The sequence below is a fragment of the Larus michahellis genome, chromosome 9 (genome assembly GCF_964199755.1).
Source record: "Larus michahellis chromosome 9, bLarMic1.1, whole genome shotgun sequence".
NCBI classification, from domain to species: Eukaryota; Metazoa; Chordata; class Aves; order Charadriiformes; family Laridae; genus Larus; species Larus michahellis.
In genome coordinates this window covers 27,298,363-27,310,644 of record NC_133904.1, presented here as the reverse complement: position 1 = coordinate 27,310,644, position 12,282 = coordinate 27,298,363, and positions in this window count along the sequence as shown.

Genomic DNA, 12,282 nt, shown 5'->3' with positions numbered 1-12,282 from the left:
CTGTTCCAACGCCCAAAGATCCAGGAGGGAAAACTGTGGCTTGTTCTAAAGCTCTTTGGGAACTGTTTGCGTGGCCCCACACGCCTTGGGGCTGCATGCTTTCCTGCTGCCTTCAGCCTCAAAACCACCCTTTGCCATTTGGCGCCGCGCCAGACTCCAAAATGCCCATAAGTCTGGAGACTGGTCCCATGCCCAAAGAGCCAGCAGGGAAAACTGTGGCTTGTTCTAAAGCTCCTTGGGAACCGCTTGCGTGGCCCCACACACCTTGGGGCTGCAGGCTTTCCTGCTGCCTTCACCCTCAAAACCACCCTTTCCCACTTGGCGCCGCGCCAGGCACAGAAATGGCCATATGTCTGGAGATTGGTCCCACGCCCAAAGAGCCAGCAGGGAAAACTATGCCTTGGTCTAAAGCTCTTTGGGAACCGCTTGTGTAGCCCCACAGACCTGGGGGCTGCAGGCTTTCCTGGCGCCTTCAGCCTCAAAATCACCTTTTCGCACTTGGCGCCGCACCAGTCTCCAAAATGGCCCTATGTCTGGAGACTGGTCCCACGCCCAAAGAGCCTGCAGGGAAAACTGTGGCTTGTTCTAAAGCTCTTTGGAAACCCCTTGCGTGGCCCCACACACCTTGGGGCTACAGACTTTCCTGGCGCCTTTAGCCTCAAAACACCATTTTTCACTTGGCGCCGCGCCAGGCACAAAAATGGCCATATGTCTGGAGACTGGTCCCACGCCCAAAGAGCCAGCAGGGAAAACTGTGGCTTGTTCTAAAGCTCTTTGGGAACCGCTTGCGTAGCCCCACAGACCTGGGGGCTGCAGACATTCCGGGTGCCTTCAGCCTTAAAACCACCCTTTCCCACTTTGCACGGCGCCAGCCTCCAAAATTTCCGTATGTCGGGAGATTGGTGCCACGCCCAAAGAGCCATGATGGAAAATTGTGGCTTATACTAAAGCTGTTTGGGAACCGCTTGCGTGGCCCCACACACCTTGGGGCTGCAGGCTTTCCTGCTGCCTTCAGCCTCAAAACCACCCTTTCCCACTTGGCACTGCGCCAGGCACAAAAGTGGCCATATGTCTGGAGATGGGTCCCAAGCCCAAAGAGCCAGCAGGGAAAACTATGCCTTGTTGTAAAGCTCTTTGGGACGTGCTTGCGCGCACCCACAGACCAGGGGGCTGCAGGATTTCCTGCTGCCTTCAGCCTCAAAACCACCCTTTCCCACTTGACGCCGCGCCAGCCTCCAAAATTTCCGTATGTCTGGAGACTGGTCCCACGCCCAAAGAGCCAGCAGGGAAAACTGTGGCTTGTTCTAAAGCTCTTTGGGAACCACTTGCGTAGCCCCACAGACCTGGGGGCTGCAGGCTTTCCTGCTGCCTTCAGCCTCAAAACCACCGTTTCCCACTTGGCACTGCGCCAGGCACAAATATGGCCATAAGTCGGAAGATGGGTCCCACGGCCAAAGAGCCAGCAGAGAAATCTATGACTTGTTCTAAAGCTCTTTTGGAACCGCTGGCGTAGCGCCACAGACCTGGGGGCTGCAGGCTTTCCTGCTGCCTTCAGCCTCAAAACCACCCTTTCCCACTTGGCACCCCGCCAGCCTCCAAACTTTCCATATGTGGGGAGATTGGTCACACGCCCAAAGAGCCACGATGGAAAATTGTGGCTTATTCTAAAGCTGTTTGGGAACCGCTTATGTGGCCCCATACACCTTGCGGCTGCAGGCTTTCTTTTTGCCTTCAGCCTCAAAACCACCCTTTCCCACTTGGCGCCGAGCCAGGCACAAAAATCGCCATATGTCTGGAGATTGGTCCCACGCCCAAAGAGCCAGCAGGGAAAACTATGCCTTGTATAAAGCTCTTTGGGATCCGCTTGCATAGCCCCAAAGACCTGGGGGCTGCAGACATTGCTGGCACCTTCAGCCTCAAAACCACCCTTTCCCACTTGGCGCCGTGCCAGCCTCCAAAATTTCCATATGTCTGGAGACTGGTCCCACGCCCAGAGAACCACCAGGGAAAACTATGCCTTGTTCTAAAGCTCTTTGGGAACCGCTTGCGTAGTCCCAGACATCTTGGGGCTGCAGGCTTTCCTGGTGCCTTTTGCCTCAAAACACCCTCTCCCACTTGTCGCTGCGCCAGGCACAAAAATGGCCATATGTCTGAAGATTGGTCCCATGCCCAAAGAGCCAGCAGGGAAAACTATGCCTTGTTCGAAAGCTCTTTGGGAACGGCTTGCGTAACCCCACAGACCTGGGGGCTGCAGGCTTTCCTGCTGCCTTCAGCCTCAAAACCACCCTTTCCCACTTGGCGCCGCGCCAGGCACAAACTGGCCATAAGTCTGGAGATTGGTCCCACGCCCAAAGAGCCAGCAGGGAAAACTGTGGCTTGTTCTAAAGCTCTTTGGGAACCGCTTGCGTAGCCCCACACACCTGGGGGCTGCAGACATTGCTGGCACCTTTAGCCTCAAAACCACCCTTTCCCACTTGGCGCGGCGCCAGCCTACAAAATTTCCATATGCCTGGAGATGGGTCCCACGCCCAAAGAGCCAGGAGGGAAAACTGTGGCTTGGTCTAAAGCTCTTTGGGAACCGCTTGCGTAGCCCCACAGACCTGGGGGCTGCAGACATTGCTGGCACCTTTAGCCTCAATACCACCCTTTCCCACTTGGCGCCACGCCAGGCACAGAAATGGCCATCTGTCTGGAGATTGGTCCCACGCCCAAAGAGCCATCAGGGAAAACTATGCCTTGTTCTAAAGCTCTATGGGAACCGCTTGCGTAGCCCCACAGACCTGGGGGCTGCAGGCTTTCCTGCTGCCTTCAGCCTCAAAACCACCCTTTCCCACTTGGTGAGGCACCAGCCTACAAAATTTCCATATGTCTGGAGATGGGTCCCAAGCCCAAAGAGCCAGCAGGGAAAACTGTGGCTTGTTCTAAAGCTCTTTTGGAACCGCTTCCGTAGCCCCACAGACCTGGGGTCTGCAGGCTTTCCTGCTGCCTTCAGCCTCAAAACCACCCTTTCCCACTTTGCGCCGCGCCAGGCACAAAAGTCGCCATATGTCTGGAGATTAGTCCCACGCCCAAAGAGCCAGGAGGGAAAACTATGCCTTGTTCTAAAGCTCTTTGGGAACCGCTTGCGTAGTCCCAGACATCTTGGGGCTGCAGGCTTTCCTGGTGCCTTTAGCCTCAAAACACCCTCTCCCACTTGTCGCCGCGCCAGGCACACAAATCGCCATATGTCTGGAGACTGGTCCCACGCCCAAAGAGCCAGCAGGGAAAACTGTGCCTTGTTCTAAAGCTCTTTGGGAACCGCTTGTGTAGCCCCACAGACCTGGGGGCTGCAGACTTTCCTGCTGCCTTCAGCCTCAAAAGCACCCTTTCCCACTTGGCGCCGCGCCAGGCACAAAAATGGCCATATGTCTGGAGATTGGTCCCACGGCCAAAGAGCCATCAGGGAAAACTATGCCTTGTTCGAAAGCTCTTTGGGAACGCCTTGCGTAACCCCACAGACCTGGGGGCTGCAGGCTTTCCTGCTGCCTTCAGCCTCAAAACCACCCTTTCCCACTTAGCGCCGCGCCAGGCACAAACTGGCCATAAGTCTGGAGATTGGTCCCATGCCCAAAGAGCCAGCAGGGAAAACTGTGCCTTGTATAAAGCCCTTTGGGAACCGCTTGCGTAGCCCCACACACCTGGGGGCTACAGACCTTGCTGGCACCTTTAGCCTCAAAACCACCCTTTCCCACTTCGCGCGGCGCCAGCCTCCAAAATTTCCATATGCCTGGAGATGGGTCCCAAGCCCAAAGAGCCAGGAGGGAAAACTGTGGCTTGTTCTAAAGCTCTTTGGGAACCGCTTGTGTAGCCCCACAGACCTGGGGGCTGCAGGCTTTCCTGGCGCCTTCAGCCTCAAAACCACCCTTTCCACTTGGCGCTGCGCCAGGCACAAAAATGGCCATATGTCTGGAGATTGGTCCCACGCCCAAAGAGCCAGCAGGGAAAACTATGCCTTGTTTTAAAGCTCTTTGGGACGTGCTTGCGTGGACCCAGAGACCTGGGGGCTGCAGGCTTTCCTGGCACCTTCAGCCTCAAAACCACCCTTTCCCACTTGACGCCGTGCCAGCCTCCAAAATTTCCGTATGTCTGGAGACTGGTCCCAAGCCCAAAGAGCCAGCAGGGAAAACTATACCTTGTTCTAAAGCTCTTTTGGAACCGCTTGCGCAGCCCCACAGACCTGGGGTCTGCAGGCTTTCCTGCTGCCTTCAGCCTCAAAACCACCCTTTCCCACTTGGCGCCGCGCCAGGCACAAAAGTCGCCATATGTCTGGAGATTAGTCCCACGCCCAAAGAGCCAGGAGGGAAAACTATGCCTTGTTCGAAAGCTCTTTGGGAACGGCTTGCGTAACCCCACAGACCTGGGGGCTGCAGGCTTTCCTGCTGCCTTCAGCCTCAAAACCACCCTTTCCCACTTGGCGCCGCGCCAGGCACAAAAATGGCCATATGTCTGGAGATTGGTCCCACGGCCAAAGAGCCAGCAGGGAAAACTATGCCTTGTATAAAGCTCTTTGGGAACCGTTTGCATGGAGCGACAGACCTGGGGGCTGCAGGCTTTCCTGCTGCCTTCAGCCTCAAAACCACCCTTTCCCACTTGGCGCTGCGCCAGGCACAAAAATGGCCATATGTCTGGAGATTGGTCCCACGCCCAAAGAGCCAGCAGGGAAAACTATGCCTTGTTCTAAAGCTCTTTGGGAACCGCTTGCGTAGCCCCACAGACCTGGGGGCTGCAGACATTGCTGGCACCTTTAGCCTCAAAACCACCCTTTCCCACTTGGCGCCACGCCAGGCACAAAAATGGCCATATGTCTGGAGATTGGTCCCACGCCCAAAGAGCCAGCAGGGAAAACTATGCCTTGTTGTAAAGCTCTATGGGAACCGCTTGCGTAGCCCCACACACCTGGGGGCTGGAGGCTTTCCTGCTGCCTTCAGCCTCAAAACCACCCTTTCCCACTTGGTGAGGCGCCAGCCTACAAAATTTCCATATGTCTGGAGATGGGTCCCAAGCCCAAAGAGCTAGCAGGGAAAACTGTGGCTTGTTCTAAAGCTCTTTTGGAACTGCTTCCGTAGCCCCACAGACCTGCGGGCTGCAACCTTTCCTACTGCCTTCAGCCTCAAAACCACCCTTTCCCACTTGGCGCTGCGCCAGGCACAAAAGTCGCCATATGTCTGGAGATTGGTCCCACGCCCAAAGAGCCAGCAGGGAAAACTATGCCTTGTTCTAAAGCTCTTTGGGAACCACTTGCGTAGCCACACAGACATGGGGGCTGCAGGCTTTCCTGCTGCCTTCAGCCTCAAAACCACCCTTTCCCACTTGGCGCCGCGCCAGGCACAAAACTGGCCATATGTCTGGAGATTGGTCCCACGGCCAAAGAGCCAGCAGGGAAAACTATGCCTTGTTCGAAAGCTCTTTGGGAACGGCTTGCGTAACCCCACAGACCTGGGGGCTGCAGGCTTTCCTGCTGCCTTCAGCCTCAAAACCACCCTTTCCCACTTAGCGCCGCGCCAGGCACAAACTGGCCATAAGTCTGGAGATTGGTCCCACGCCCAAAGAGCCAGCAGGGAAAGCTGTGCCTTGTATAAAGCTCTTTGGGAACCACTTGCGTGGCCCCACACACCTGGGGGCTGCAGACATTGCTGGCACCTTTAGCCTCAAAACCACCCTTTCCCACTTGGCGTGGCGCCAGCCTACAAAATTTCCATATGTCCGGAGATGGGTCCCAAGCCCAAAGAGCCAGGAGGGAAAACTGTGGCTTGTTCTAAAGCTCTTTGGGAACCGCTTGTGTAGCCCCACAGACCTGGGGGCTGCAGGCTTTCCTGGCGCCTTCAGCCTCAAAACCACCCTTTCCACTTGGCGCTGCGCCAGGCACAAAAATGGCCATATGTCTGGAGATTGGTCCCACGCCCAAAGAGCCAGCAGGGAAAACTATGCCTTGTTTTAAAGCTCTTTGGGACGTGCTTGCGTGGACCCAGAGACCTGGGGGCTGCAGGCTTTCTTGGCACCTTCAGCCTCAAAACCACCCTTTCCCACTTGACGCCGTGCCAGCCTCCAAAATTTCCGTATGTCTGGAGACTGGTCCCACGCCCAAAGAGCCAGCAGGGAAAACTGTGGCTTGTTCTAAAGCTCTTTTGGAACCGCTTGCGCAGCCCCACAGACCTGGGGTCTGCAGGCTTTCCTGCTGCCTTCAGCCTCAAAACCACCCTTTCCCACTTGGCGCCGCGCCAGGCACAAAAGTCGCCATATGTCTGGAGATTGGTCCCACGCCCAAAGAGCCACCAGGGAAAACTATGCCTTGTATAAAGCTCTTTGGGAACCGTTTGCATGGACCGACAGACCTGGGGGCTGCAGGCTTTCCTGCTGCCTTCAGCCTCAAAACCACCCTTTCCCACTTGGCGCCGCGCCAGGCACAAAAGTCGCCATATGTCTGGAGATTGGTCCCACGCCCAAAGAGCCAGCAGGGAAAACTATGCCTTGTATAAACCTCTTTGGGAACCGCTTGCGTAGCCCCACAGACCTGTGGGCTGCAGACATTGCTGGCACCTTCAGCCTGAAAACCACCCTTTCCACTTGGCGCTGCGCCAGGCAAAAAAATGGCCATATGTCTGGAGATTGGTCCCACGCCCAAAGAGCCATGAGGGAAAACTATGCCTTGTTGTAAAGCTCTATGGGAACCGCTTGCGTAGCCCCACAGACCTGGGGGCTGCAGGCTTTCCTGCTGCCTTCAGCCTCAAAACCACCCTTTCCCACTTGGTGAGGCACCAGCCTACAAAATTTCCATATGTCTGGAGACTGGTCCCACGCCCAAAGAGCCAGCAGGGAAAACTGTGGCTTGTTCTAAAGCTCTTTGGGAACTGCTTGCGTGGCCCCACACACCTTGGTGCTGCACGCTTTCCTGCTGCCTTCAGCCTCAAAACCACCCTTTCCGACTTGGCGCTGCGCCAGGCACATAAAAGGCCATATGTCTGGAGATTGGTCCCACGCCCAAAGAGCCAGCAGGGAAAACTGTGCCTTGATCTAAAGCTCTTTCGGAACCGCTTCCGTAGCCCCACAGACCTGGGGGCTGCAGACATTCCGGGTGCCTTCAGCCTTAAAACCACCCTTTCCCACTTTGCGCGGCGCCAGCCTCCAAAATTTCCGTATGTCGGGAGATTGGTGCCACGCCCAAAGAGCCATGATGGAAAATTGTGGCCCATACTAAAGCTGTTTGGGAACCACTTGCCTGGCCCCACACACCTTGGGGCTGCAGGCTTTCCTGCTGCCTTCAGCCTCAAAACCACCCTTTCCCAATTGGCACTGCGCCAGGCACAAATATGGCCATAAGTCTGATGATGCGTCCCACGCCCAAAGAGCCAGCAGGGAAAACTATGCCTTGATCTAAAGCTCTTTGGGAACTGCTGGCGTAGCCCCACGCACCTGGGGGCTGCAGGCTTTCCTGCTGCCTTCAGCCTCAAAACCACCCTTTCCCACTTGGCACTGCGCCAGGCACAAATATGGCCATAAGTCGGAAGATGGGTCCCACGCCCAAAGAGCCAGCAGGGAAAACTATGCCTTGTTCGAAAGCTCTTTTGGAACCGCTGGCGTAGCGCCACAGACCTGGGGGCTGCAGGCTTTCCTGCTGCCTTCAGCGTCAAAACCACCCTTTCCACTTGGCACCCCGCCAGCCTCCAAAATTTCCATATGTGGGGAGATTGGTCACACGCCCAAAGAGCCATGATGGAAAATTGTGGCTTATTCTAAAGCTGTTTGGGAACCGCTTGCGTGGCCCCACACACCTTGCGGCTGCAGGCTTTCCTGCTGCCTTCAGCCTCAAAACCACGCTTTCCCACTTGGCGCCGTAGCAGGCACAAAACTGGCCATATGTCTGGAGATTGGTCCCACGCCCAAAGAGCCAGCAGGGAAAACTGTGGCTTGTTCTTAAGCTCTTTGGGAACCGCTTGCGTAGCCCCACAGACCTGGGGGCTGCAGGCTTTCCTGCTGCCTTCAGCCTCAAAACCACCCTTTCCCAATTGCCGCCGCGCCAGGCACAAAAATGGCTCTATGTCTGGAGATTGGTCCCACGCCCAAAGAGCCAGCAGGGAAAACTGTGGCTTGTTCTAAAGCTCTTTGGGAACCGCTTGCGTAGCCCCACAGACCTGGGGGCTGCAGGCTTTTCTGGCGCCTTCAGCCTCAAAACCACCCTTTCCCACTTGGCGCCGTGCCAGGCACACAAATCGCCATATGTCTGGAGATTGGTCCCACGCCCAAAGAGCCAGCAGGGAAAACTATGCCTTCTTCTAAAGCTCTTTGGGAACCGCTTTTGTAGCCCCAGACACCTTGGGTCTGTACGCTTTCCTGCTGCCTTCAGCCTCAAAACCACCCTTTCCCACTTGGCGTCGCGCCAGGCACACAAATCGCCATATGTCTGGAGATTAGTCCCACTCCCAAAGAGCCAGGAGGGAAAACGATGCCTTGTTCTAAAGCTCTTTGGGAACCGCTTGCGTGGCCCCACACACCTTGCGGCTGCAGGCTTTCCTGCTGCCTTCAGCCTCAAAACCACGCTTTCCCACTTGGCGCCGTAGCAGGCACAAAACTGGCCATATGTCTGGAGATTGGTCCCACGCCCAAAGAGCCAGCAGGGAAAACTGTGGCTTGTTGTAAAGCTCTTTGGAAACCCCTTGCGTGGCCCCACACACCTTGGGGCTACAGGCTTTCCTGGCGCCTTTAGCCTCAAAACACCATTTTTCACTTGGCGCCGCGCCAGGCACAAAAATGGCCATATGTCTGGAGACTGGTCCCACGCCCAAAGAGCCAGCAGGGAAAACTGTGGCTTGTTCTAAAGCTCTTTGGGAACCGCTTGCGTAGCCCCACATACCTGGGGGCTGCAGGCTTTTCTGGCGCCTTCAGCCTCAAAACCACCCTTTCCCACTTGGCGCCGCGCCAAACTCCAAAATTTCCATATGTCTGGAGACTGGTCCCACGCCCAAAGAGCCAGCAGGGAAAACTGTGGCTTGTTCTAAAGCTGTTTGGGAACCGCTTGCGTGGCCCCACACACCTTGGGGCTGCAGGCTTTCCTGCTGCCTTCAGCCTCAAAACCACCCTTTCCCACTTGGCGCCGCGCCAGGCACTCAAATCGCCATATGTCTCGAGATTAGTCCCACGCCCAAAGAGCCAGCAGGGAAAAATATGCCTTGTTCTAAAGCTCTATGGGAACCGCTTGTGTAGCCCCACAGACCTGGGGGCTGCACGCTTTCCTGCTGCCTTCAGCCTCAAAACCACCCTTTCCCAATTGGCGCCGCACCAAACTCCAAAATTTCCATGTGTCTGGAGACTGGTCCCACGCCTAAAGAGCCAGCAGGGAAAACTGTGGCTTGTTCTAAAGCTCTTTGGGAACCGCTTGCGTGGCCCCACACACCTTGACGATGCAGGCTTTCCTGCTGCCTTCAGCCTCAAAACCACCCTTTCCCACTTGGCGCCGCGCGAGGCACAATAATGGCCATATGTCTGGAGATTGGTCCCACGCCCAAAGAGCCATCAGGGAAAACTATGCCTTGGTCTAAAGCTCTTTGGGAATTGCTTGTGTAGCCACACAGACCTGGGGGCTGCAGGCTTTCCTGCTGCCTTCAGCCTAAAACAACCTTTTCGCACTTGGCGCCGCACCAGACTCCAAAATGGCCATAAGTCTGGAGACTGGTCCCACGCCCAAAGAGCCAGCAGGGAAAACTGTGGCTCGTTCTAAAGCTCTTTGGAAACCCCTTGCGTGGCCCCACACACCTTGCGGCTACAGGCTTTCCTGGCGCCTTTAGCCTCAAAACACCATTTTTCACTTGGCGCCGCGCCAGGCACAAAAATGGCCATATGTCTGGAGATGGGTCCCACGCCCAAAGAGCCAGCAGGGAAAACTGTGGCTTGTTCTAAAGCTCTTTGGGAACCGCTTTCGTAGCCCCAGACACCTTGGGTCTGTACGCTTTCCTGCTGCCTTCAGCCTCAAAACAACCCTTTCCCACTTGGCGTCGCGCCAGGCACACAAATCGCCATATGTCTGGAGATTAGTCCCACGCCCAAAGAGCCAGGAGGGAAAACGATGCCTTGTTCTAAAGCTCTTTGGGAAGCGCTTGCGTAGCCCCACAGACCTGGGGGCTGCAGGCTTTTCTGGCGCCTTCAGCCTCAAAACCACCCTTTCCCACTTGGCGCCGCGCCAAACTCCAAAATTTCCATATGTCTGGAGACTGGTCCCACGCCCAAAGACCTACCAGGGAAAACTGTGGCTTGTTCTAAAGCTCTTTGGGAACCGCTTGCGTGGCCCCACACACCTTGGGGCTGCACGCTTTCCTGCTGCCTTCAGCCTCAAAACCACCCTTTCCCACTTGGTGCCGTGCCAGGCACACAAATCGCCATATGTCTGGAGACTGGTCCCACGCCCAAAGAGCCAGCAGGGAAAACTATGCCTTGTTCTAAAGCTCTTTGGGAACCGCTTTTGTAGCCCCACACACCCTGGGGCTGCACGCTTTCCTGCTGCCTTCAGCCTCAAAACCAGCCTTTCCCACTTGGCGCCGTGCCAGGTACACAAATCGCCATATGTCTGGAGACTGGTCCCACGCCCAAAGAGCCAGCAGGGAAAACTATGCCTTGTTCTAAAGCTCTTTGGGAACCGCTTTCGTAGCCCCAGACACCTTGGGTCTGTACGCTTTCCTGCTGCCTTCAGCCTCAAAACAACCCTTTCCCACTTGGCGTCGCGCCAGGCACACAAATCGCCATATGTCTGGAGATTAGTCCCACGCCCAAAGAGCCAGGAGGGAAAACGATGCCTTGTTCTAAAGCTCTTTGGGAACCGCTTGCGTAGCCCCACAGACCTGGGGGCTGCAGGCTTTTCTGGCGCCTTCAGCCTCAAAACCACCCTTTCCCACTTGGCGCCGCGCCAAACTCCAAAATTTCCATATGTCTGGAGACTGGTCCCACGCCCAAAGGTCCAGGAGGGAAAACTGTGGCTTGTTGTAAAGCTCTTAGGGAAGCGCTTGTGAGGCCCCACAGACCTGGGGGCTGCAGGCTTTCCTGCTGCCTTCAGCCTCAAAACAACCCTTTCCCACTTGGCGCCACGCCAGGCACAAAAATGGCCTTATGTCTGGAGATCGGTCCCATGCCCAAAGAGCCAGCAGGGAAAACTATGCCTTGTTCTAAAGCTCTTTGGGAACCGCTTGTGTAGCCCCACAGACCTGGGGGCTGCAGGCTTTCCTGCTGCCTTTAGCCTCAAAACCACCCTTTGCCATTTGGCGCCGCGCCAGACTCCAAAATGCCCATAAGTCTGGAGACTGGTCCCATGCCCAAAGAGCCAGCAGGGAAAAATGTGGCTTGTTCTAAAGCTCCTTGGGAACCGCTTGCGTGGCCCCACACACCTTGGGGCTGCAGGCTTTCCTGCTGCCTTCAGCCTCAAAACCATCCTTTCCCAATTGGCGCCGCACCAAACTCCAAAATTTCCATGTGTCTGGAGACTGGTCCCACGCCCAAAGAGCCAGCAGGGAAAACTGTGGCTTGTTCTAAAGCTCTTTGGGAACCGCTTGCGTGGCCCCACACACCTTGGCGATGCAGGCTTTCCTGCTGCCTTCAGCCTCAAAACCACCCTTTCCCACTTGGCGCCGCGCGAGGCACAATAATGGCCATATGTCTGGAGATTGGTCCCACGCCCAAAGAGCCATCAGGGAAAACTATGCCTTGGTCTAAAGCTCTTTGGGAATTGCTTGTGTAGCCACACAGACCTGGGGTCTGCAGGCTTTCCTGCTGCCTTCAGCCTAAAACCACATTTTCGCACTTGGCGCCGCACCAGACTCCAAAATGGCCATATGTCTGGAGATTGGTCCCATGCCCAAAGAGCCAGCAGGGAAAACTGTGGCTTGTTCTAAAGCTCTTTGGGAAGCGATTGCGTGACCCCACACACCTTTGGTCTGTACGCTTTCCTGCTGCCTTTAGCCTCAAAACACCCTTTTCGCACTTGGCACCGCACCGGACTCCAAAATGGCCATAAATCTGGAGACTGGTCCCACGCCCAAAGAGCCAGCAGGGAAAACTGTGGCTTGTTCTTAAGCTCTTTGGGAACCGCTTGCGTAGCCCCACAGACCTGGGGGCTGCAGGCTTTCCTGCTGCCTTCAGCCTCAAAACCACCCTTTCCCAATTGCCGCCGCGCCAGGCACAAAAATGGCTCTATGTCTGGAGATTGGTCCCACGCCCAAAGAGCCAGCAGGGAAAACTGTGGCTTGTTCTAAAGCTCTTTGGGAA